The 25580-nt window shown below is 39.4% G+C and overlaps 1 protein-coding gene across 1 annotated transcript in view; it reads left to right on the plus strand.

Annotated features, from left to right (window-relative positions):
- Positions 1 to 25580, plus strand: part of LOC118557149 (NACHT, LRR and PYD domains-containing protein 12-like) — a 99478-nt gene that overhangs the window by 31746 nt on the left and 42152 nt on the right. The window lies entirely within an intron of this gene.

The following is a 25580-nucleotide window of genomic DNA, read 5'->3' on the forward strand; positions in this document are numbered from 1 at the left end:
TAAACGCCTGTGTGTTTCTATGCAAGTTTGCTGCGCGCATTCTCGGTGTTCTTGAACTGACGTCACACGTCGGAAATGGCCGATCGTAAACGAAGACAGCATCAAATTCGGAATACCAAAATCGGTGTATAAAATGCGCAATATTTCATATTTAAACTTAATTTGAACACTTTTGACACATGAATATTCAAAGTTTACCTTGTTCTGGAAGTTATTCAACGGTTTTCAGGATTTTTTTTCAGTCCAAGAGTTAGACTTTAAGAGACCTGAGTTATGTTATTAAATAATGACTAAGAATAAACTAAAGTGACCAGTAAAATGACCAAAATAAATATACCAAATTGATAAATAAAATAGCCTGTTTAGGTGGGAATAGTACACTAATTACTTCTCAGGTTTCATAATTGAGAGGCTGACGCAGGGCTGAGGTCCGAGGTTGTGGCGTGGGAAGACACAGATTGCAGCTCATTTTGCACAGATTCACTGCACTAGTTGCACAATTTAGGGAGCGCTGTTAGAGAAAAACTTGCGGCCCGGAACTTTATATCGCGGATCAAGAGTGGCAGGTAGTCGTTTGAAGCCAGGTTTTTCAGCTGCAGACAACCGCAGCGTATCCATCACTATGAAGCACGTTACTGCATGCGTGATGTCCTTACGCCGCCAGGACGCTTTGTCATTTTATCACAAAGAAGGTAGCCCAGTTTAGTTGCTGTACCTGCTTTGTTTTGGAAGAACTTCCAGAAGATTTCTCCGACGACGACGCGGAGCGGCGGCGGGGCTGCACAGCTCGCCTTGCTGCGGGTGTGAGCGGCTTACGTGATGAAACAAGTTGGTTGTGTTACCAGAATCTGTTTTTACTGGTTCCTTGCAAGTTTTACAAATCACTGGTTTGTTTCTGTCAGACTGGCGAACTAGTAAAACCCCGTTTTGGGAACGTTTGCTCCGCCGCTCCTTGCTGCGACATATTCACCTGCTCTGTGTTGTGGTTTGAGAGGGCGGTGCTTTGTGACGGCGTGCCTGGGTCCGCGATTACGATTGGTCGAGAGGAAGTAGTGACTGTAGCATCAACTAATATGATAGGCTGAAAGGAAGGAAGGAAAACTGTTTTTTATCGAACTTTTATCGGCCCGTTTTTTTCCTATCGCGCCACACGTCTATGGATCGATATATATTGTTATTGAATTATCGTCCAGCCCTAGGAACAATCAGGAAGCAGAAACAGCTGATCATGTGAGGTAAATGTTTCCCACCTCAGAACTGATTCGACAAATGTTTCCTTCTCTTTAGCGCATTTACAGTTTTTTGAAAAAGAGCGTAAAAAATGAATACAAAATTAAAAAGTTGTTAATTTGAATTCTGCCTTTCCATTAACCTGTTCTAATGTGATATTTCAAAATGTTCATTAAAAAGGTTGATGGAAACATGGCTTTTGTCTCAGAGGAGAGGGAGGGCGTTTCTCTGTTCAGATTTTCTTCTTCTGGCTGTCTCCTCTCAGGACTGTTTCTCCTTTCCTCTGCCAACTCACTCCCCACAACACGCTCTCTCGCTTTTTGTCAATCTGAATATAATATTAAAATAAAAATAAAGTACTTTTACAGATAAAGATTTTACCACTTTTGTTAAAATTGCAGTGGATTTTTCTTTGTGAGGCATGTTCACTCTGGTGTCTGTTATCTGTTGCAGGTGATTTTATTTTACATTAGTTGCTTGCTTTTCTCAGCTGATTATTAAGTTTGAGCATTTGCTTTGTTATAAATATTCTATTGGGCAAATTGGCTTGTGAAATTTGAATGTCATTGCATTTTGCTTGAATTCTTTAAAAAAGTCCCTAAGTCTTCTTGAAACGCATTTGGAATATTGGTGTGTGAGGGCTTAATCAAGACAAAGTCACAGCTGCACCTTCAAGTAAGTGGGGAAAGGATTTGTTATGGGTTAGAGATGCGCCATCATCATACGTGGGTAAGTGCTGTGAATCCACCGCTCCCCCTTAAATTGTGCTGGCAGTAAAAAATATTGTAGACGTAATAAAAAAGGTTGTAAGTACGCTGTGAGCTTCTAAATTGCAGACCTTTTAGATGATACTGTTGGTTGTAGAACTACATTTTATATTCAACGCTTTATTGATAAGAAGTATGGTTTTAATCTTCAAACAGCCAACAGCTAGAGTTTTTGCGGTAGAGTTAGTAAAAGTTATTAAAGTTAACTGCTATTCCTGTATAAACCTCGAATTTTAGTTTATCTGTGTTAACTTGTCTATTTTAATTTGACTTTTTTACAGTTGTATGCACAGCTTTTTGTTGACCTTCATTATTGTAAATGTAGTATGGTATTTGCTGCTCATTCTCCTCTGTTCAATTACCAGTTACTCAATAAAATTTCTTTCTATCAAGACTGACTTACAAAACGTCCTAGTTTACAGTAAAATATTTCCATCTTCATCCTGACAGGTTTTTTTTATGATTTTCTTTAGTTGAATGAATTAGCAGCAGAAACTCAAAGCAATGATGAAATGATGTTTCTGCTCCACCTTTCCAGACCTTGAAAACATGTTAAGGAAATGAAGGGAAATGGTTAGCAGAGCAGCAGCTGAACCACTATGAATTTTGTGCTCTGATCAGAACCATATGTTTAAGACTTTTGAAATGCTTAGAAGGTAGATTTTATCTGTTAAATGGGTCGGTCGCTGTGCAGAACCAGGCTGAAGGATCCAATACTCCTCATGGCTTCCTTAGAGCTCCAGGTTCTATGGTGGTCAAACTGCAGACTGGAGGTCCAAGAGAGGACGCAGGTCTTGTGACCACATAACAAATTCAACAAAGATCCATCAGAGAGGAGCAGCTGCATCCAGGTAGTAGTTCCTCTGAAATTGAACACATTTCAAGATTCCAGATTTTATTCTATAAGACTCTGTGATTCTAACCTACAGGATTCTTTGTTCTGATGGTTCTCAAACTCCTGTCATTTCCTATGGAGGACCAAGTCTTCCATATCTAAAAATAAATACAGAAATAAATAAATGCTCAATAAATAAATAAGCATACAATTAATTGCCACCAAATTAATAAATGTAGGTAGAAATTAAATTATACAGTGAGACATAAATGTATATATTTCTTTTAATTAGCTTATTTATTTATTCGCCTTTGTAATAATTACCTTATTTATTTATTGCGCGTTATAATCTTCAACTTTATTTATTAATTACTTATATTTTTCAAGTATTTATTTATGTGCATGTTATAATATTTTTGTCTGTTTTATTCTTTCTTTGTATTTTTTTACCCTATATATTTCTGTGATGCTATTTATTTCTGCATGTCGTTTTTACATTTCTGCCTGTCCTTTTTACATTTCTGTATGCATTTCTGCCTCATTATGCAAATGAGGAGGGGCTGTGTCTTAAGGGCTCAACTTCTTCCCATTGGTTGGTTAGCATTTTACTGCATCGGTCAAATCTACATGGCTTTTCCCCGCACTAAAGCTTAAGTAATGTCAAACTCAGCAGGCAGACGTTCAGTGTCCGTCCTCTTAAGGAAAGCTGCTAATAGACTGGATATTTTCAATGAAAAGAGCGCAGGCAGACACTCCCAATGGACTGGGGGAGCCATCATACTACGACAGAATTTGCAGTCTACACTTCATCTCCGGTAAATACAACTTAATTTTGCACTGGTCATTGTTCTACTACTCAAATAGCGGCGGAGGGGAGGTGGCGATCGCTAGACGGGGCAGCAGCATGCCGCATCATTTTAGTTTTCTTCGTGCAATCAGTGTGCAATGATGTTCACCAGACAGCGGCTGCATTACGCCCGTGTTCACGCACGCTAGTACGTCTGTGTTTACGCTGCAATGTCGCCGACACCCCCACCCATTTTAACAAGACAAAAACACAAAAATAATCCGTAGTGAACAATGTTTGTTTTAACCTACCGGGCGGGTCTTCCTCTCTGCTGAGGCGCGGTCTGTGTCCGACTCCGCTTTCTGCTGTTACACAAACATGTCTGAACATCCATCCATCCATTTTCTGACCCGCTTAATCCCTCATGGTGTCGCGATATAAAATAATTGTAGCCGTCCAGTGGTTTCATGGCTTTCGTGCTCTCTCGTGTGTACTGGCCTGCGTGTTTATAAGGCAGCTGTATATGTCGCGGTACGGAACACTTGGCCAGCATTTCACAGACTCGCTCTGTCCCTTCAGGCTTTTGCTGTGTGGATCTGGCAACCTGATACCATCAACTATCAACTTACTCTTAAAATGATCTTGTGATAGCACATCATGTTGCCGACTTGATTGTCAAAGAAGAAAAATACGTGGAGAACTCGTCAGTTTCTCTGTTTGCATCCGCCATTATGTTCGCCTTTTGCCTACCAGTCCGGCGTGCATGCACGAAAAACCCGCATCAAAACAATAACAATGAACTGGTCTATTACCTGGTCCAGAATTCTGGGTTATCTATTCAAGTTGGTGTGGATGAATATTCGTCTGGCTGCTAACAGCCACTTTCCTTCCAAGCGGCCCTCCCCCATCGTCTTTTTGCCATTTAATCCCTAAGTACTCTTGCTGTGATGAGGATATACAACCCACAGCCTTTAGCAGCTGCTATTCCTCCGTTTCCAGCATGAACTTGGTATCTGATCTGGAAAGATTTTAGTGGCTAGGACAAGAATAAATCACCAGGGTGTTGTTTAAACTGGGCCAAGTCAATCTTTGAAAACCTCCTAATACTTCCTAAAAAAAAACAAAAAAAACCCCACTACTATTTTAAAACCATCAAAGAACTCAATGATAAAAATTACTCTAATAACAGAATGTCCAAAAATTCTTTAGAGTTTTATATTTTCTTTAACTAGTAATGTTTATCAGAGTGAAGTACTAACGGAAGCAAAACAATGATTAAGTCACAAAATATAATTTATTTAACTAAGCTAGCACTCCTTGATTTGCTGATACCAATGATCTCTAAATGAAACTTTGATGAGTTGAGGATCTGTCTTTATTACTCATCCGGTCTTAATTCTTTGTGTGTTGACTTCCTGGACCTCCTGTGTATGAGACAATAATGGACTATGGTACTTCCTGATGCTTTCTCCTCCGGTCATCCTTACTGGCTCTACTTCACGTCTTGTCCGTCAGAACAAAAATTTCTTGAATTTATCATTGTTTTGATGTCTCCGATGTAGATGATACGGAACTTGGCTTGCTGGCTCGCGGACTTCCTGTTTGCGGTAAGGCGTATTGCGTCACTTCCTGTTGTTGCTGTGTGAACGACGGAGCTTTGCTCCAGGCTCTCTCGCTTTTTATCTTTAAACCTCTTTGCTGTAACATCTGTTTCCAAACATAAGCACTTTTAAAACATTGTCTGTGGCTGCTCATCACGTTTGGGAACTCCTCGTGTTTCACACGGTTTGTTCTTTGGCGTGGTAATAGGGCGTTAGCCTAGCTTTAGCCTAGCGTTAGCCTAGCGCTAGCCAAGCCTTAGCCTCATAATGGCTTCTCCGGCTCTGACTAAGTCTCCTATCTGCTGCTCTCTGTGTCAGATGTTCAGTTATTCCTCTGCCTCCTTTAGTGATGATGGTACATGTAATAAATGTAGTGTTTTTGTAGCTTTGGAGGCGAGGGTGTCAGAATTGGAGACCCGGCTCCGTGCTGTTGAAAAACCAGCTGATAGCCGCTCTTTTGCTAGCGCGGAGCCGCATAGAGTAACTTCACGTAGCGAACCTAAAGCAGTAGCACCCAGCCAGCCTGGTAACCAGGCTGGCTGGGTGACGGTTCGTAGGAAGCATAGCTCTAGATTACAGACCCCAGATCACCACCAACCCATCTGCGTTTCTAATAAATTTTCCCCTCTGAGCGACAATCTCGCCGAGGAGCCGACCTTAATTATTGGCAGCTCCATAATGAGAAATGTGGCACTAAAGAAACTAGGGACCATAGTTAAATGCCTACCAGGGGCCAGAACAGGCGACATAGAATCCTACCTAAAACTACTGGCTAAGGATAAGCGTAAATACCGCAAAATTGTTATTCACGCTGGCGGTAATGACACCCGGTCGCGCCGATCAGAGGTCACCAAAGTTGGTGTTGCTTCGGTTTGTGAGTTTGCTAAAACTATGTCGGACTCTGTAATTTTCTCTGGTCCCCTGCCTGATCTGACCAGTGATGACATGTTTAGCCGCATGTCATCATTCAACCGCTGGTTGTCTAGGTGGTGTCCAGAAAACGACGTGGGCTACATTGATAACTGGAGAACTTTCTGGGGAAAACCTGGTCTGATCCGGAGAGACGGCATCCATCCTACTTTGGATGGCGCAGCTCTTCTTTCTAGGAATCTGGCCGGATTTATTAGTTCTCCTAAATGCTGACAACCCAGGGTCCAGACCAGGAAGCAGAGCCGTAGTTTAACACACCTCTCTGCAGCTTCTGTACTGTTACCCACCCATTATCCTATTGAGACGGTGTCTTTCCCACGGCCAAAACTTAACAGATCAAAAACTGATCTAAAAGGAACAAATCATAAAAACCTAATAAAAATCAATATGGTTCACCTTGAACCTAAAAATAAAATAATAAAATGTGGTCTATTAAATATAAGGTCTCTCCCTCCAAAGACTTTGTTAGTTAATGAATTGATTTCTGATAATCAGATTGATTTGTTTTGTCTCACAGAAACCTGGCTACAAGAGGACTACGTTAGTATAAATGAGTCAACCCCCTCCAGTTATTCAAATTTCCACATTCCCAGATCTGTGGGAAGAGGAGGAGGAGTGGCAACTATCTTTCAGTCTGATTTATTAATTAGTCCCAGGCCAACTAATAATTACAGTTCTTTTGAACATTTAACCCTCAGTTTCCCTCATCCAAACTGCAAAGCAGTAAAACCTCTTCTGTTTGTTGTTTTGTATCGTCCACCAGGCCCTTACACTCAGTTTTTGGATGAGTTGTCAGATTTCTTATCTGATTTGGTGTTAAATACTGATAAGGTTATTATAGTGGGTGATTTTAACATCCATGTTGACACTGAATGTGATAACCTTAGTGTAGCCTTTAAAACTATCCTAGATTCAATTGGTTTTGTTCAAAATGTGCATAAACCGACGCACTCTCGGCTCCATACTTTAGACCTTGTTCTGACATATGGCATTGATTGTGAAGAATTAACAGTATTCTCTCACAACCCTGTCCTGTCTGATCATTTTTTAATAACATTTGAGTTTAATCTAACTGAATTCTCCACCCCCAAAAGAGGGTTCCATTATAGTAGATTTTTATCGGATAATGCTGTATCAAAACTTAAAGAGTCTGTCCCCTTCTTAATATCCTCAGTATTGCAGAAATGCCCTGTAGATGGCAGCATTGCTGTTTCTTCCCATTCACAAATCGATACCTTTGCTAACAATGTGACTTCCTCATTGCGTTCTGCATTAGACAATGTAGCTCCCTTGAAAAAGAAGGTGATTATTCACAGGAAGCTGGCTCCTTGGTTTAATTCAGAGCTGCGTTCCTTGAAGCACAATGTTAGGAAATTGGAGAGAAAATGGCGCTCTACACACCAAGAGGAATCCTACTTAATCTGGAGGGACAGACTATTGTTGTATAACAAGACCCTCCGCAGAGTTAGAGTAGCATATTTTTCATCATTAATTGAAGAGAATAAAAATAATCCTAGATTTCTCTTTAGTACAGTTGCCAAACTTACCCAGAGCCACAGCTCTGTTGATCCATCCATTCCCTTAGCTCTTAGTAGTAATGATTTTATGGGATTCTTCATAAATAAAATTGATGCCATTAAAAATAAAATAATTGGCATCCTCCCAAACATGATTACCTCGTCCTCAGTAAGTGAGGCAGCATTGGAGGAATCTTTAGAATCTGCGCAGTGTTTGAACTGTTTAGAAGCAGTAGAGCTTTCTGAGCTATCTAAAATTTTAGCTTCATCTAAACCTTCTACCTGTATGTTAGACCCAATCCCAACCAAGTTGTTTAAGGACATATTCCCTTTGATCAGTGGCACTATTTTAGACATGATTAATCTATCCTTAGTAAATGGATATGTACCACAGGTTTTGAAAGTAGCTGTTATTAAACCTTTACTTAAGAAACCTTCTCTTGATCAAGATGAGTTAGTAAATTACAGACCTATATCTAATCTTCTTTTCTTATCTAAAATTCTTGAGAAAGTAGTTGCTAATCAACTTTGTGAACATTTACAAAGTAATGACCTACTTGAGGAGTTTCAGTCAGGCTTCAGAGCTCATCATAGCACTGAAACAGCTCTGGTGAAGGTCACTAATGATATTCTCATGGCCTCAGATAATGGACTTGTGTCTATACTTGTCCTGTTAGATCTCAGTGCTGCGTTTGATACAGTTGATCACAATATTCTCCTACAAAGACTTGAACATACTGTAGGGATTAAGGGGAAAGCATTAGGCTGGTTTAAATCTTATCTGTCAGACAGATTCCAATTTGTTCATGTTAATAATAAATCTTCCTCAAACTCTAGGGTCACCTGTGGAGTACCACAGGGTTCAGTCCTTGGACCAATTCTCTTTACTATATATATGCTTCCGATAGGCAAAATTATCAGACAGCATGGGATTAATTTCCACTGTTATGCTGATGATACTCAGCTATATTTATCCATAAATCCTGATGAATCCAATCAATTACTTCGACTGCAGTCATGTCTTGATGACATCAAAAGCTGGATGACTTTAAATTTCCTGCATCTAAATTCTGACAAGACCGAAGTTTTAATCTTTGGGCCAGAGTCCTCAAAAAATAAACTTCTTAACCAATCACTTAATCTGGGTGGCGTTAACCTGGCCTCTGGTAATAAAGTAAAAAATCTTGGTGTTATTTTTGACCAAGACATGTCATTTAAATCCCATATTAAACAGGTTTCCAGAGTTTCCTTTTTTCACCTCCGGAATATCGCCAAAATTAGAAACATTCTGTCCAGGAGTGATGCTGAAAAACTGGTCCATGCATTTGTTACTTCAAGGCTGGACTATTGTAATTCTTTACTATCAGGAAGTCCACAAAATGCAGTTCAAAGCCTTCAGCTGATCCAAAATGCTGCAGCAAGAGTTCTGATGAAAATCAACAAGAGGGATCATATTTCTCCAATTTTAGCTTCCCTTCATTGGCTTCCTGTTAAATCAAGAATAGAATTTAAAATTCTTCTTCTAACGTATAAAGCCCTTAATAATCAAGCTCCATCATATATCAGAGCTCTGATTACCCCGTATGTTCCTAACAGAGCACTTCGCTCTCAGACTGCAGGTCTGCTGGTGGTTCCTAGAGTCTCTAAAAGTAGAATGGGAGGCAGATCCTTTAGCTATCAGGCTCCTCTCCTGTGGAACCAACTCCCAGTTTTGGTCCGTGAGGCAGACACCCTGTCTACTTTTAAGACTAGGCTTAAAACTTTTCTTTTTGACAAAAATTATAACTAGTGGCTCATGTTACTCTCAGCTACCTTTATAGTTTTACTGCTATAGGCTTAGGTTACTGGAGTATATCAGGATCTACTTTTCTCACTATATTGAGTTCTACTGTTCTTCAATTATGCATTATGTGTTGTCATTTCTGCTTTAACTTTCTGTTCTCTCTCTTTTCTCTTCATAGTAGGTACACCTGGTCTGGCGTTCTGTTAACTGTGACATCATCCAGAGAAGACGGCTCACCTGCTACTACCATCTAATGTAGAACAGATTACTAGATCAATGTGTGCTTCTGTGCTTTTTTGTTTCTCTTGTTGTGTCTCTGTTCTGTCTTCTGTAACCCCCAGTCGGTCGAGGCAGATGACCGTTCATACTGAGCCCGGTTCTGCCGGAGGTTTTTTTTCCCGTTAATGGGTGGTTTTTCTTCCCACTGTCGCTTCATGCTTGCTCAGTATGAGGGATTGCAGCAAAGCCATGTACAATGCAGATGACTCTTCCTGTGGCTCTACGGTTCCCCAGGAGTGAATGCTGCTTGTCGGGACTTTGATGCAATCAACTGGTTTCCTTATATAGGAAATTTTTGACCAATCTGTATAATCTGACCCAATCTGTATAATATGATTGAACTTGACTTTGTAAAGTGCCTTGAGATGACATGTTTCATGATTTGGCGCTATATAAATAAAATTGAATTGAATTGAATTGAATTCATGTGTAGGCTGGGACGCAGGCTGGGTGACCAGTGTGGGTCAAAGTTAGACATATTACCAACACTATTATGGCATCATAATGTTAATTTAACATGGATTTCATATTACATTAATCAATCTCTGCTTTAACTCTTAAAGCTAGAGTTGGCGATCTTCCCCAAGTCCCTTTGTGAATAACTTCACATAGGCAAGACCATCTTACCTTGCTCTTTTGCCATTCAGGGGATCCCGTGAAAAAAAATCTCCCAAATCCACTCTGGTCTTATTTTTTTCCTTCCTCTTCTTTTCATAAACATGAATGTGGTTAGCTTATTGCGACAGATACATAAATACAAGAAATATGCATGTGCAGCCTGCAAACAGAAACTGTCAGATTCAAACACCTAAACGTTTATTAAATAACATAAAGAAGAGAGACAACAGAGTTAAATCTTTTCTTGCAAGGAGAACGCCAGGTTGGTGCTCAGTTGCATATCTCCTACCCATTCTGAAACACACCTGCCGCTTCCTTGTGTTTATTAAGATTTTGTAATATTCTGGTTTCTGTCTTGGTTTCTGTTTATTATTTGATCAGTTAGTTCACTCTCTGCCTCGGGTTTTATTTCTGGGGCCCGTTCTTCGTAGCCTCGTGAGACCATCCTGATCTCGCAAGCTTTCAAGGTTTCACTCGCAGATCAGTCTGGATACTCTCCGTTAAAGAAAATTTGGAGCCGTTCACCAAACGAACGTCCAATCAGCGTTGGCTTTGAGGCGGGTTGAGGTGTGACGCAACGGGAAGCGCGACAGTTCAGTCTAAACAACATGGCGGCTTCAGTCGATGAAACTAGCGTTAGCGTGGCTATCGAGCAAGTTTTATCGGAATTACAGAGTGTTTCTTTGCTGAGCTAACGAGCCTTTACCTGCAGCAGCAAGAGTAGCTTGGCTTGTGGTTGTGTTTTCGTCGTCGCTCGTAACAGAGTGACGACGAATCTGATTGGTTCATTTGGCCCGTCTATCACCAACATAGGCCAATCAGCTAACCAGTATTTTCGCCCCTTCCCAACGTTACTTCAACGGAAGGTTTCCAGATGGATATGCGGAGCAAATCTATCTGGCGGAGTCAGGTAACGTTCTTCGTACGTTGCTTAAAACATCCGAGATCAAATGAGACATCCAAGATGATTTCATCCGGCTAATCATGATCCGTCTAATTGGGTTCTTCTAACACACCTGTTGTTTATGATTAGTATTGCTGGATTGAGTTATCTGAGGTAACTGCGCGTTCATGCGTTTGTTTAAAAGGGGAAATGTATCGATAGTAGAAACAATAATCAGCAGCGCTGCTATTGGCTGTTCAGCATGGCCAAAGAACGCGCACAGTTTTTCTCCCAAGCAGAACAAAAGCTTTTAATGGAAGGTTATGCCGAATTTGAGTCATTAATTAAAACGACAGGGAACACTTCAAAGTCTGCTAAAGCCAGGAGAGAGGGCTGGCAAAAAATAGACAAATTAAATGCATAAGTGCTGTCCATGTTAGATGTTTCTATCACTTTCTACAGTATGTACTTTTGCTTTTTAATAATTTCATATTTACTTTGTTCTTTTATGTCAGAGCCTCCACGGGACCCACTAGAACATGGGGACAAATAAAAGTGAAATACAAGAATTTTCTACAAAATGGTAGCCTTTATTTATTATGCTGTATTTTAAAAAGCAACTTCTTCCTCTTTTTAAAAGCCACTGTTAAATGATGTGTTTGTCTGTTTATAACAGCCACTAAGAAAAAGGCTGAAAAAAAAAATGTTAATTAAAATGGTTGATGGAAACATGGCTTTTGTCAGTGTGAGAGGGAGTGCTTTTCTGTCCAAATTTTTTTCTTCTGTCTGTCTCTCTCAGGACTGTCTCTCCTTTCCTCTGCCATCTCACTCCCCACAGCACGCTCTCTCGCTTTTTGTCAATCTGAATATAATAATAAAATGTATCAGCTGAGAAATAAAGTACTTGTACAGATAAAGGTTTTACCACTTTTGTTAAAATTGTAATGGATTTTTCTCTGGCATCTGTTATCTCAGCTTATTATTAAGTTTGAGCATTTGCCTTATTATAAATATTATATTGGGAACATTGGCTTGTGAAATTTGAATGTCATTGCATTTTGTTTATATTCTTTAAAAAAAATCCTAAGTCTTCTTTAAATGCATTTGGAATATTTATGTGTGAGGGCTTAGTCAAGACAAAATCTCACCTTTAAGTGGGGAAAGGTTTTGTTATTGGTTAGAGATGGTCCATCATCATACGTGGGTCAGTGCTGTGAATCCACTGCTCCCCCAAAATTGTGTTGGTAGCAAAAAAAATATTGTAGACTTAATAAAAAAAAACATTGTAAATACACTGTGAGCTTCTAAACTGTAGATCTTTTATATGATGATGTTGGTTGTAGAACTACACTTTATATTCAACACTTTATTATTATTAAAGAAGCATTGTTTTAATCTTCAAACAGCCAACAGGTAGAGTTTTTAGCAGTAGATTTATTAAAAGGTAGTAAATATAACTGCAGTTCCTGTATAAACCTCGATTTTAGCTTGTCTGTGTTTTACTTGTCTATTAAAATGTGACTTTTTTACAGTTGTGTGCACAGCTTTTTGTTGGCCTTCATTATTGTAAAGGTGGTATGGTATTTGCTGATCATTATCCTCTGTTCAATTGCCAGTTATTCAATAAAATTGATTATATTCTATCAAGACTGACCTACAAAACGTCCTAATTTACAGTAAAACATTTCCATCTTCTTGTCTAGTCATGTGACCACATAACAAATTCAACAAAGATCCATCAGGTGCAGGGGTCACCATTGTCTTGATTTCGGCCTAGTGAAATCACCATGGGTTGGCTCATTTTCCTGGTGCCCCTGCAGGACTTCATCACATTTAGAGTCCAGACACTGCTGGTTTTTATGTGTGAGCAGGAAAATAACCTGGGAAATGTCTAAAGGTCCAATTAGTGAAGAGTCCAGAAGACGTTCTGCTCTGGAACTGACAGGAATGTCCAGCAGAACAAAGACAACTGAGAGTCAGAACCTATCCATCAGAACTTGGTCACATCTAAACAAACAAACAAACATAAAGGGACTGGTTGGAGTCCAAGTGATGCAGAGACAGGTCCATGTGTCCCCTGGCAGAGTGGACGTTAGAGGCTGATCCAAAGAAGATGTCAGAACAGAACCACAAACGGGAAAAGGAGAACTTTTCACATCCCAGATTGTTCTGCTGGACCTTGAAGGAGTGTTGTTCTGTCCAACTAAGGGTCTATTCCTCTTTGACTGACGTGTCTCTGTTCCTGGTGATCCGACTCGGTAAACAAACTGTTCCAGAGTCTGTTCTCCTCCATAATGTGAGCCATCAGGACCAGGTGCAGGCTGTTAAAGGATCAGAACCTGAAGCTTGATCAGGACTCTTGACTCCGCCCTCTCTGTCTGTCAGCTTCTTCTGAACAAAGCAGAGAGCAGAAAGCTAAAGCAGCTTCTGCTGTTATTGTTCCTCGTTTCCAGACTAGAACGTTCACATGTTACATTATGGAAAACTGCCTTTAATTTAACAGGAAGCTGTTCAAACCCAAACCTCTCACAGATGACTTTTATTTTTCAGCAAAAGAAATGAGAAAGAAAACAAAACAGCGATCTTACCCAGAGGAGAAAAAAAAAGACCTAACTGAAAATCAGAACCATGAAAATCAAACTTTTCTCCTCTGATCTGGTTTTACTATTTTGTTTAATTCATGGATTCTTTGTGTTATTTGTTGATGAACTTTGGACTGAAATGAAGTCTTTTATTTCATTAATATAATTTATTCCTGTAGTCGGGGTTATCTGCAGCAGGAATGTCTTCTGCTGCTTTTTAAAAGCATCCACAGAGTCCAGGGACTACAGGTAATGAGGTTCCTTCCACAGTCTGGGTCCAACAGCTTGGACTGTCCGTCTCCTTGGATCCTATTGAATCTGAGGGACCATCAGCAGGTTCTGCTATGAAGATCTCTGGTTCTGAGCTGGACTGTAAAGCTGAATCCAGTCCCAGATGTAGGGAGGGGCTGCTGCCAATGCTGCGCTCTGAATGTCCGAACCAAAATTTTATAGTTGATGCCATGTGCTACAGGGAGCCAGTGGAGAGGGTTTAAAACAGGGGGAATGTGGGCTCTTCTGTTAGTGTGCAACAGGATCCTGGCAGCAGAGATCTGGACCAGCTGTAGATGGGCCAGCTCCTTTTGTTCAGGCAGGGGAACAGATTCCAGTCGTCTAAAGGAGATGTAACCAAAGCATGGTTTAACAGCTGGAGCTCATTTTTAGAGATGGTTGTATGGGGCTTAGAGATGTTACCCTGCTGGAAGAAGCAGGTCTTTATTCGTGGTTTTGTTTGGTGTTCTGGAGACATGGCTTCAACAGACTCCTAGATTTCTCTAGCTAGATTCTGCTGCCAGGCTAAGATTGCCTAGGTGCTGTTTAATGCCAGGGATAGCTCTATCTGGGGCAATAATGAGAGTCTCACTTTTATTTGGGTTTAATTGGAAACAATTATCCCTCAGCCATTGCTTTATGTGTGAAAGGCAGCTGATCAGGAGCTCGATTTATGAAACTTGGATGTCTTAAAAGAACAATAAAGATGGTACGTTAGTACGTTAGTATAAATGAGTCAACTCCCTCCAATTATTCAAATTTCCACATTTCCAGATCTGTGGGAAGAGGAGGAGGAGTGGCAACCATCTTTCAGTCTGATTTATTAATTAGTCCCAGGCCAATTAATAACTACAGTTCTTTTGAACATTTAACCCTCAGTTTCCCTCATCCAAACTGCAAAGCAATAAAACCTCTTCTGTTTGTTGTTTTGTATCGTCCACCAGGCCCTTACACTCAGTTTTTGGATGAGTTGTCAGATTTCTTATCTGATTTGGTGTTAAATACTGATAAGGTTATTATAGTGGGTGATTTTAACATCCATGTTGACACAGAATGTGATAACCTTAGTGTAGTCTTTAAAACTATCCTAGATTCAATTGGTTTTGCTCAAAATGTGCATAAACCGACGCACTCTTGGCTCCATACTTTAGACCTTGTGCTGACGCATTGATTGTGAAGAATTAACAGTATTTCCTCACATCCCTGTCCTATCTGATCATTTTTTAATAACATTTGAGTTTAATCTAACTGAGTTCTCCACCCCCAAAAGAGGGTTCCATTATAGTAGATCTTTATCGGACAATGCTGCATCAAACCTTAAAAACTCTGTCCCCCTCTTAATATCGTCAGTATTGCAGAAATACCCTGCAGATAGCAGCAATGTTGTTTCTTCCAATTCACAAATAGATGTCTTTGTAAACGGTATGACTTTGTCATTGCGTTCTGCATTAGACAATGTAGCTCCCTTGAAAAAGAAGGTGATTATTCACAGGAAGCTGGCTCCTTGGTTTAATTCAGAGCTGCGTTCCTTGAAGCACAATGTTAGGAAATTGGAGAGAAAATGGCGCTCTACACACCACGAGGAATCCTACCTAATCTGGAGGGACAGTCTATTGTTGTATAACAAGACCCTTCGCAGAGTTAGAGCAAGATATTTTTCATCATTAATAGAGGAGAATAAGAATAATCCTAGATTTCTCTTCAGTGCAGTTGCCAAATTTACACAGAGTCATAGCTCTGTTGATCCATCCATTCCCTTAGCTCTTAGCAGTAATGATTTTATGGGATTCTTCATAAATAAAATTGATTCCATTAAAAATAAAATAATTGGCATCCTCCCAAACATGATTACCTCGTCCTCAGTAAGTGAGGCAGCATTGGAGGAATCTTTAGAACCTGCGCAGTGTCTGAACTGTTTAAAAGCAGTAGAGCTTTCTGAGCTATCAAAAATTTTAGCTTCATCTAAACCTTCTACCTGTATGTTAGACCCAATCCCAACCAAGTTGTTTAAGGAGGTATTCCCTCTGATCAGTGGTTCTATTTTAGACATGATTAATCTATCCTTGGTAAATGGATATGTACCACAGGCTTTTAAAGTAGCTGTTATTAAACCTTTACTTAAGAAACCATCTCTTGATCAGTTAGTAAATTACAAACCTATATCTAATCTTCTTTTCTTATCTAAAATTCTTGAGAAAGTAGTTGCTAATCAACTATGTGAACATTTACAAAGTAATGACCTACTTGAGGAGTTTCAGTCAGGCTTTAGAGCTCATCATAGCACTGAAACAGCTCTGGTGAAGGTCACTAATGACATTCTCATGGCCTCAGATAATGGACTTGTGTCTATACTTGTCCTGTTAGATCTCAGTGCTGCATTTGATACGGTTGATCACAATATTCTCCTACAAAGACTTGAGCATACTGTAGGGATTAAGGGAAAAGCATTAGGCTGGTTTAAATCTTATCTGTCAGAGAGATTACAGTTTGTTCATGTTAATAATAAATCCTCCTCAAACTCTAGGGTCACCTGTGGAGTACCACAGGGTTCAGTCCTTGGACCAATTCTATTTACTATATATATGCTTCCGATTGGCAAAATTATCAGACAGCATGGGATTAATTTCCACTCTTATGCTGATGACACTCAGCTATATTTATCCATAAATCCTGATGAATCCAATCAGTTACTTCGACTGCAGTCATATCTTGATGACATCAAAAGCTGGATGACTTTAAATTTCCTGCATTTAAATTCTGACAAGACAGAAGTTGTAATCTTTGGGCCAGAGTCTTCAAAAAATAAACTTCTTAACCAATCACTTAATCTGGATGGCATTAACTTGGCCTCTGGTAATAAAGTTAAAAATTTTGGTGTTGTTTTCGACCAAGACATGTCATTTAAATCCCATATTAAACAGGTTTCCAGAGTTTCCTTTTTTCACCTCAGGAATATCGCCAAAATTAGAAACATTCTGTCCAGGAGCAATGCTGAAAAACTAGTCCATGCATTTGTTACTTCAAGGCTGGACTATTGTAATTCTTTACTGTCAGGAAGTCCACAAAATGCAGTTCGAAGTCTTCAGCTGATCCAAAATGCTGCGGCAAGAGTTCTGATGAAAATCAACAAGAGGGATCATATTTCTCCAATTTTAGCTTCCCTTCATTGGCTTCCTGTTAAATCAAGAATAGAATTTAAAATTCTCCTTCTAACGTATAAAGCCCTTAATAATCAAGCACCATCATATATCAGAGCTCTGATTACCCCGTATGTTCCTAACAGAGCACTTTGCTCTCAGACTGCAGGTCTGCTGGTGGTTCCTAGAGTCTCTAAAAGTAGAATGGGAGGCAGATCCTTCAGCTATCAGGCTCCTCTCCTGTGGAACCAACTCCCAGTTTTGGTCCGTGAGGCAGACACCCTATCTATTTTTAAGACTAATCTTAAAACTTTCCTTTTTGACAAAGCTTATAGTTAGAGTGGCTCATGTTACCCTGAGCTACCTCTATAGTTGTGCGTCATCAGGACATCAGGGTCTAATTTTCTCACTCTACTGATTTCTACTGTTCTTCAGTCTACTGTTCTCCAGTTTTGCATTGTCATTTCAGCTTTTAACTTTTTGCTCTCTCTCTTTTATCTTCATAGTAGGTACACCTGGTCTGACGTTCTGTTAAACTGTGACATCATCCAGAGAAGACGGCTCACCCGCTACTACCATCTAATGTAGAACAGATTACTAGATCAATGTGTGCTTCTGTGCTTTTTTGTCTGTCTTGTTGTGTCTCTGCTCTGTCTTCTGTAGCCCCCAGTCGGTCGAGGCAGATGACCGTTCATACTGAGCCCGGTTCTGCTGAAGGTTTTTCCTTCCCGCTAATGGGTGGTTTTTCTTTCCACTGTCGCTTCATGCTTGCTCAGTATAAGGGATTGCTGCAAAGCCATGGACAATGCAGACGACTCTTCCTGTAGCTCTACGCTTCTTCAGGAGTGAATGCTGCTTGTCGGGATTTTGAAGCAATCAACTGGTTCCCTTTTATAGGACATTTTTGACCAATCTGTATAATCTGACTGATTTTGACTTTGTAAAGTGCCTCGAGATGACAGGTTTCATGAATTGGCGCTATATAAATAAAATTGAATTGAATTGAATTGAATCGAGTAGGAGACAACAATAAACAGTTGTATAATCCTAAAACCCAGAACAGAGCAAACCTCTGTTTCTCCTCATGTGTAAAGAACAAAAACATGGCAGAAATCCCACTGAAACATTCATTCTTCAAACTTTTCTGCAGCATCAGTCTCATCTTTCTGCTGTCCTCCTCCTCCTCTTGATTGTCGTCCACTTTTACAACCCAACGCTCCTCCAATAAAACACCACCTCCTTTTTGATTCACCGGGTTTCTGAAGGGATGCTGACCCTGTTACCATGGTGACGGCTGATAGTTGCTCATTGAGGTAATTAACAACCTGGTTGAAAACACATGGCGGCAGAACAGAGCAGGATGAGCAGACAGAGGGCCCACTCTGCAAGTTATTAGCAATACAAGCTAATAAACAAGGTGTTTCCTTGTATTTGATGCTTTCCAGCCTGAAGGAATGTCTTCACTACTATGTTGTGTTTTATAATGTGGCTGACTGATTTAATGAGGTAGAAAACATCAGAAGTTCCAATGTTTCAGGTCCATTTTTTGATTATTCTGATCCAATCAGCATCTTTAGGAGGTTCTGAGGTTTCAGTGAACGTCAGATTTCATCCTGACTGACGGCTTGTTGGATCAGAGACGCTGAAATGACTTTCATGTCTCCACAAAATTCTGTCTTTTCCTCAGAAAACAAACTGTCTTCTTGTCTCAGAGCCTTCACTGCATCTGGACATCATCTCCCTGAAAAGCCATTCTGGATCTTTCTCCCTGTGTTTGTCTCATTTATTTTGGACCGGGTCAGGATTTCATACATTGTGTTTCTTTATTTCTATAACTTCATCCTTGGACATGTGTTTCTGTCCTGTCTGGTGCTACTGTTCCTCCTGATTGGACAGAAAAAGCATTTAGCTTTGCTGCAACTTTTAATCTGAAACATATCCAAAGCATTGTGTTCATCCACAGAGAGCAGATGAACTGGAAGATCTCCATGTTGTTTCTGCCTGATGTGAACGAGTGGATGAATATTAACTGTTCCTGTAAAACGGCTCAAGGACTTTGTTTGTGTAGGAATGAGCAAAAGAAAAACAGGTTTTCTCAGTGAAATCTTCCTTTATTTTCCTCCCTGCAAACACACTGACACACACGCTGCTGCAGACTGATGCCTGGTGAAGTTATACTGAGCTTCAGGCTGAGAAATGCAACAATTTCTTCTGGACCAGAACCACAAAGGAGGGAGGTCTCTAATATTAGTGTTGATTAATCTAATAAATCAGAATCAAATCAATGTTAGACTCGCTGCAGCTGTTGCAGAGCTTGTTGGTGGAAACGTCTCATGAAGTCCAAATGGATCTTCTCCTGTAATCACTGGCTGATCAAACATCTGCTGACTCCTTAATTTTACTGAACATCAGATCTATCCTGCTGGAGGTTCTGTTGGTTCTGGGTTTTTATAAAATCATTGAATTTCATCAGGAACTCTCTGCAACAGTTTCTGGAGGAACCCACAGGGTCCTGCATCTCAGGTTCAGGTTCCAGAAAAAACTTGAAACAGCATTTGTACTGAGAGAGAGTTTGGATCTTTTAATGGTTCTGGTCCTGGTTTGGTCCTGGGGAAGTATGCATGAAAATGTGAATCTCTAGGAAGCAAAGATGTTCAGAGGATAATTCAATAAAACTTTATAAAGCACTTTAAAAATAACACAGTTGACCAAAGTACACTGTTAAAACTAATAAAATGCAGAAATAACCTTGCCAGCTCTAGCAAGCAGAATTACAATAAAACTATAAAAAATAATAAAACATCAGATCAAAAAACAAATAAATCAGATAAAAGATAAAATAGTGAAGAAAAATAAATAAAAACTAACTTGCAGTGGCAGCTTATTCCACAGTTTGTGGGCAGCGACTGAAAACACTCGCTTCCTCTTATGCTTTGGGAGAACCAACAGTAACTGATCTGCTGACATGAGGGAGCAAACATTTGAATCAGGTCAGACAGATACTGAGGGTCAAGATCAAGAAAACACTTAAAAACAAATTAGAGGTCTTTAAAATTTTACAATGAATTCAAAAACTAACTGGAAGCCAATCTAGAGATACCAGAACAGGAGTGATATTTTCTTGTTAGGAGGATCTCCACTTTCAGATCAACCAGAAGGGAACACAAACTGTAATGTAATCAAAATAATAAAAGTGTCTACTTTTCATTTCTCTTTGATCTCTTTGAATTCAGATGGAACCCAGACCAGATATGTGGTTCTGTTTGGTCTCAGTCTGTTGTTCAGATATTGTTCTTCAGCACTTTGAATCGTCTGAACAAACGTTTTCTTTGTTTCCTACCAGAACTTTTGTCTTGAGGAACTTTCCTCTTTGTTTCTGCTCTCTGATGTTTGGAGAACATGTTCACTTCTGATTTCAGCACAGAGTTTCATCTCTGCTGTTTGAAGAATAATCTACAGCATTATAAAATGATTGATTAAATGGAGCCAAACATGATGGACAGTTGATGTTTCTTTTTTTTTCCATTGAACAAACTGCTTCATGTTTTTTATTTCCTGGAATCAAACTCTGGTCTCCCATTTAAGTCAGACACAACAGCTTCATGCTGCTTCCTGTGAGTCCTTTCAAAATAAAATGACATAAATGTTAAAATGTGTTTGATTCAGTCAGATTATTAACTAGTTCATCTTTGATGCAGCAGATAATCCACTTGTAGAGATTGAGGATTCTGAAATAAAATAGTTGCTGATGTTCAGTCAGAGTGAATCAGTGTCAGTCGATGAAATGTTCTAGTGGACTGATAGTTGAAGTACAGCAGCTGATGAATAGGGTGTTTTCACTGACGTCACTTGCCAACTTCCGGTCCGCCATATTGGGTGGCACACTTCCTTATCTCTAGTTGTCTTACACGTATTATCTTATCGCGAATGGATAAGTACGCCAGCACGCTAGAGCGACCAGATAAGGACGTATATCTGAGGAAATGTTCCGTGATCGACCATATGGACCCCTATGCCCTCCACGGTGCCTTGTTTAGCCGTAATCCAGATGATTGGCCAAATGTAGAGCACGGCGACATAGTGCATTACCTGGTGTTCGGTGAAAACCCTCTGCACACTCTTGAGGAAATGAGAGCTTACAAGGATCTAGAGGCTCACAACCAGTTCACATCTGGTTATGTACATCAAGGAAATCGCCATCATACGTGGACGGGTGAGTTTTAATAAGATGGTAAAAATGTAAACAATCCGACGCAAATGTGTTGCAAATGTGTTGCAAATGTGTTGCAAATGTGTTGCACCGCCCACCGGTGGCGGGCGGTGCGCGAAGGCGCTTGGCTGCAAGGCCGATCGACGCCGCTCGCGGCTTTAATTATTTAAGCAGAACAATGACCAGTGCAAAATTAAGTTGTATTTACCGTATTGGCGCCGGTAGGAGCTGCAGATCATAAAGCCAGCAAACAGTGGGAACACAGCAACTCGTTCAAAGGTAAGCTGCGCTCAGACGGGCTGGCACATGCTAGTTTAGTAGCTGCTAACCGCCAGTGCTAACAACCACTCGCGCATGTAATGTACTTTTAACTTGCTGCTATGTGTTTCAAACGTTTAGAACACACTCTCATTGACATCGGGATACTGTGGAAAGTTATGTTCGGTCGACTTACAGCCGCGATCCAAGCGAGCCGACGACTCTTTATCGCTAACAGTTGTTCTCCGTGGTTGCGCCTCCAGGCAGGAAAGCGGTGGAAAATTAATCTGTTTCTATGTTTTTCCCATGGCGATCATGTGTTGCGCTGTTACAGCCCACAATACAGCAACGGTTTACCATGGTTGAAATCAAGTTAAGGTGAAATTAATCAAATTAAAACACGGCTGAGAGAGGGAGTACAGTATGCGGTAGTAATAGGCAGTAGAGGCGGCGGAGGCAGTCAACACGACAGCCGCGGAAAGTAATAAGTCATAACGCCCAAGCCCTATTATTAATATATTCTTCTTATATGTTTTAAATACTTAACAGTTAATTACCTGTGACAAAGTGAGCACCGCAGACTCTGGCGTATTCCAGCTTAACACCGTCCAAATCGGACCTGGATATCCGTGTCAGCCATAGGTGACGGCGTTGTTCAGAGAGCTGTTTTTTTTTTTTTCACACTGATTCACTATTACGGCTGGTAGGCGATAGAAAGAGCGTTGATCTCCACCTCCACGGGCCGTGCAACCAACCATTAAACACGTTTTCCCCATTGTTCACTTCCAATACTGCCTAAGGCGTCATACAATGCAGGTCAACGGTGCGAAACGACTGCCACCCAATATGGCGGACGCGCTGAGTAGTCACGTGAGCGTGACGTCAGCTGAAAACCCCCTATTGAGAAAGCTTTCTGGATTGGAACGAAACGTCTTCAAACTTCGGAAAAAAGTCCAGTTGTCTTGTTTTTTAACTTTGAAAATAGAGCAGCTGATAGCAGCTTCCTCTGCCTCTCACTGCATCAGGCTGGAAAATAAGGCTCTAAAATAAACAATAAACTAATTAAATCATAATGAACAGAAAACTGATTAATAGGAACAAAATCTACAGATAAGAAAAATACCAAGACGTGAAATAAACAGATCTACACAATCCCTAAGAACCTCAAAGTAATAATACATCAGTCACCTGGGGATCATGACAGAAACATTTTTCCTTAACATGTAAATATTCTATGGCTAATTCTGTATAACTGACTATAATAAAACTACCATTCGAACAGGGCCTCTTCTCTCATCAATTTACTCTTAATTTTGCAGCTAAACTCCATTTCACTGAAAATATGAAGGCTGGACAGTTATAAACAGGTAAAAATGAGAGAGTCTTGTTAGTCTTAGTTTTTCTAAAAGAGATTCTCAAATATAGGTAACTGAGTGATATCAATGTAAATATTTTGAAGCAAACATAAAACGAAACAAACTTTTCTATTCATGATGTAATGATAATGCAGAATTTACAAGGAGCTTTGGCACTAAATACTAATTTGTTTTTGCAATGTCTATTTTTCAGAAAAAGTGAAGCTACATTTTTTTTTTTAAAAGTGGATCAAAGTATATGCGTTAATGTGTTTTATATACACATTCACTCTTACTTGATATTGTGGTTAATGTAAAGTTTGAATCGTCATTGTGCCTCTCTTAATTTCGGTTAATTACACTAAATGCTTGGGTCAAACCATCAGCTTTTCTAAGCTAAGCTAAATTTATCTTAGATAAACTGTTTTCTTCAAGACAAACAGGGCGTGTCAACTATCACCGTAAATGGTATTAAAAACTTGTAAATTTATCACAGAAAATCCGCTATTTAATTCTCAGATTAAAGACAACCTTAGTTTGACGGTATTAAATAAACAATTTGATTCAAGTTTAATACTCACTTTCCTATCGCCATCCATGTTGACTCGTCAGGAAATAGATGCCGCTGTTGTGCAAAAAAGGGGTCTAGCACATTTTTAAAATGATTTAATAAAGAATGAAACGATACAGAAAGATTTTACAATACAAACTCTTGTGGGGGATAACAACTTAGGGGGCAAGAAAAAGATGTAAGCTGTACAAAACCAAAGAAATAAAATAGAAAAAAGCCATACAATGAAAAGCTTAAAACAAAAGATTTTAGCAATCTGTTGTGAGATGATGTAGTTTTTTTTTTGCCTTTTCTATTGTTTCACCTCTTTTAATGCTAAATAGTATCTTTTAAATCTGTATGAAACAAGGGCAGGATGGCATATTACCTCTCATTTTACTACTGTAATATGGTATTTAGCCAAAAGAACAACAATATTTATTTTATCAGAAAAAGCTGGATTTAAATTGTCCACATACAATAAAATGGCATCAGTATCAAACAGAGGAATGTCAAGTTTGAGATTAATCCAGTTTCTAATGTCTTTCCAAAAGCTTTGTGAATATTGACATGAAAATGTTTTTAAATAAAAACAATGCTATGGGGATTTATCTGTCTATTTACAAAAGACTCAAAGGTCAACATTAAATTTAAATCTCCTTTCAAGAAATAAGGCAGAAGGAAATATTTTGTCAATGATTTTAAAATGGGTCTTATTCACTTTAGGAGTTATAGGCCATTTTATTAATTTGGAACGAGCACAAGTCATAGTTTTATGTCTTGTTTCGGGATATTTCATAAAAGAATCTCTATTATAGTCAAAGTAAATTCTTTGTCTCATACTTTCTTTTATAATCTTATTATTAAATGTATGGTCAACTAAACTACAGTCATTTACCTTTAAGGTTGGCATTGAGAAAGTCATTTTCAAACATCCAATGAAGTTTTAAATCAGTTGTTTTTAATTGAATCTACTCCAAAGGGATTGCTTCACAAAACACTTGCTTCACAAACCTTCAAAAAATCTTTATAACAGCACCTTAGATTACATTATTTTTTAACAAATGATGAGAAATCCAAAAGATTACCATGACTATCCAAAATGTCTTTAATGAAAAATAACTCCATTCTCATGCTAGTCTTCTTAAAGTAATAACTTCCTGCCTGTTGTAATTACCCTATAATTCCGTAAAAATTGTGGGGTGAGAAATTATGCTGAAATATAATTTTTCTGAGGTAAAAGATTTGTTTGTGAAAGTTGGATAGGTCTACCGGAATTTTACCAATATCAGAATCACATTTTGCAGGAAATCCAATTCCTCCCAGTTGTTTAAAGGTAAAATTAGGAATATGAAACCACACTGAATTGGTTCAGAACTGCGGGTCTCTGGGTCTGCAGACAAATGCTTTTAATGCGATGCTTGTCTCGCGCCAGTCCGTAGGGCGTCTACGGAAGTGTCGGAAACCCAATCGGACCAATGTAAACAACGTGAGGTGACGTTAGTTATGCAACGTTCCTCACAGTTACTTTCGATTTCGTTCCGTCGGGGGATCGACGGTGGTTCTGTTTGGTCTCAGTCTGTTCCGATCTTGTTCTTCAGCACTTTGGACCGTCTGAACAAACTGTAAGTTTGCTTTGTTTCCTACTAGAACTTTGTCTTGAGGAAACTTTGTTTCTGCTCTCTGATGTCTGGAGAACATGTTCACTTCAGATTTCAGCACAAAGTTTTATCTCTGCTGTTTGAAGAATAATCTACAGGATTATAAAATTATTGATTAAATGTAACCAAACATGATTAACATCTGAAAACAGCTGATATTTCTTTGTTTTCGTCACTCAACAAACTGCGTCATGTTGTTTTAAAGTCAGACACAACAGTTTCCTGTTGCTTCCTGTGAGTCCTTTCAAAATAAAATGACATCAATGTTAAAATGTGTTTGATTCAGTCAGATTATTAAATAGTTCAGCTTTGATGCAGCAGATAATC

This window comes from Fundulus heteroclitus, chromosome 22, assembly GCF_011125445.2.
Source record: "Fundulus heteroclitus isolate FHET01 chromosome 22, MU-UCD_Fhet_4.1, whole genome shotgun sequence".
Classification (NCBI taxonomy): domain Eukaryota; kingdom Metazoa; phylum Chordata; class Actinopteri; order Cyprinodontiformes; family Fundulidae; genus Fundulus; species Fundulus heteroclitus.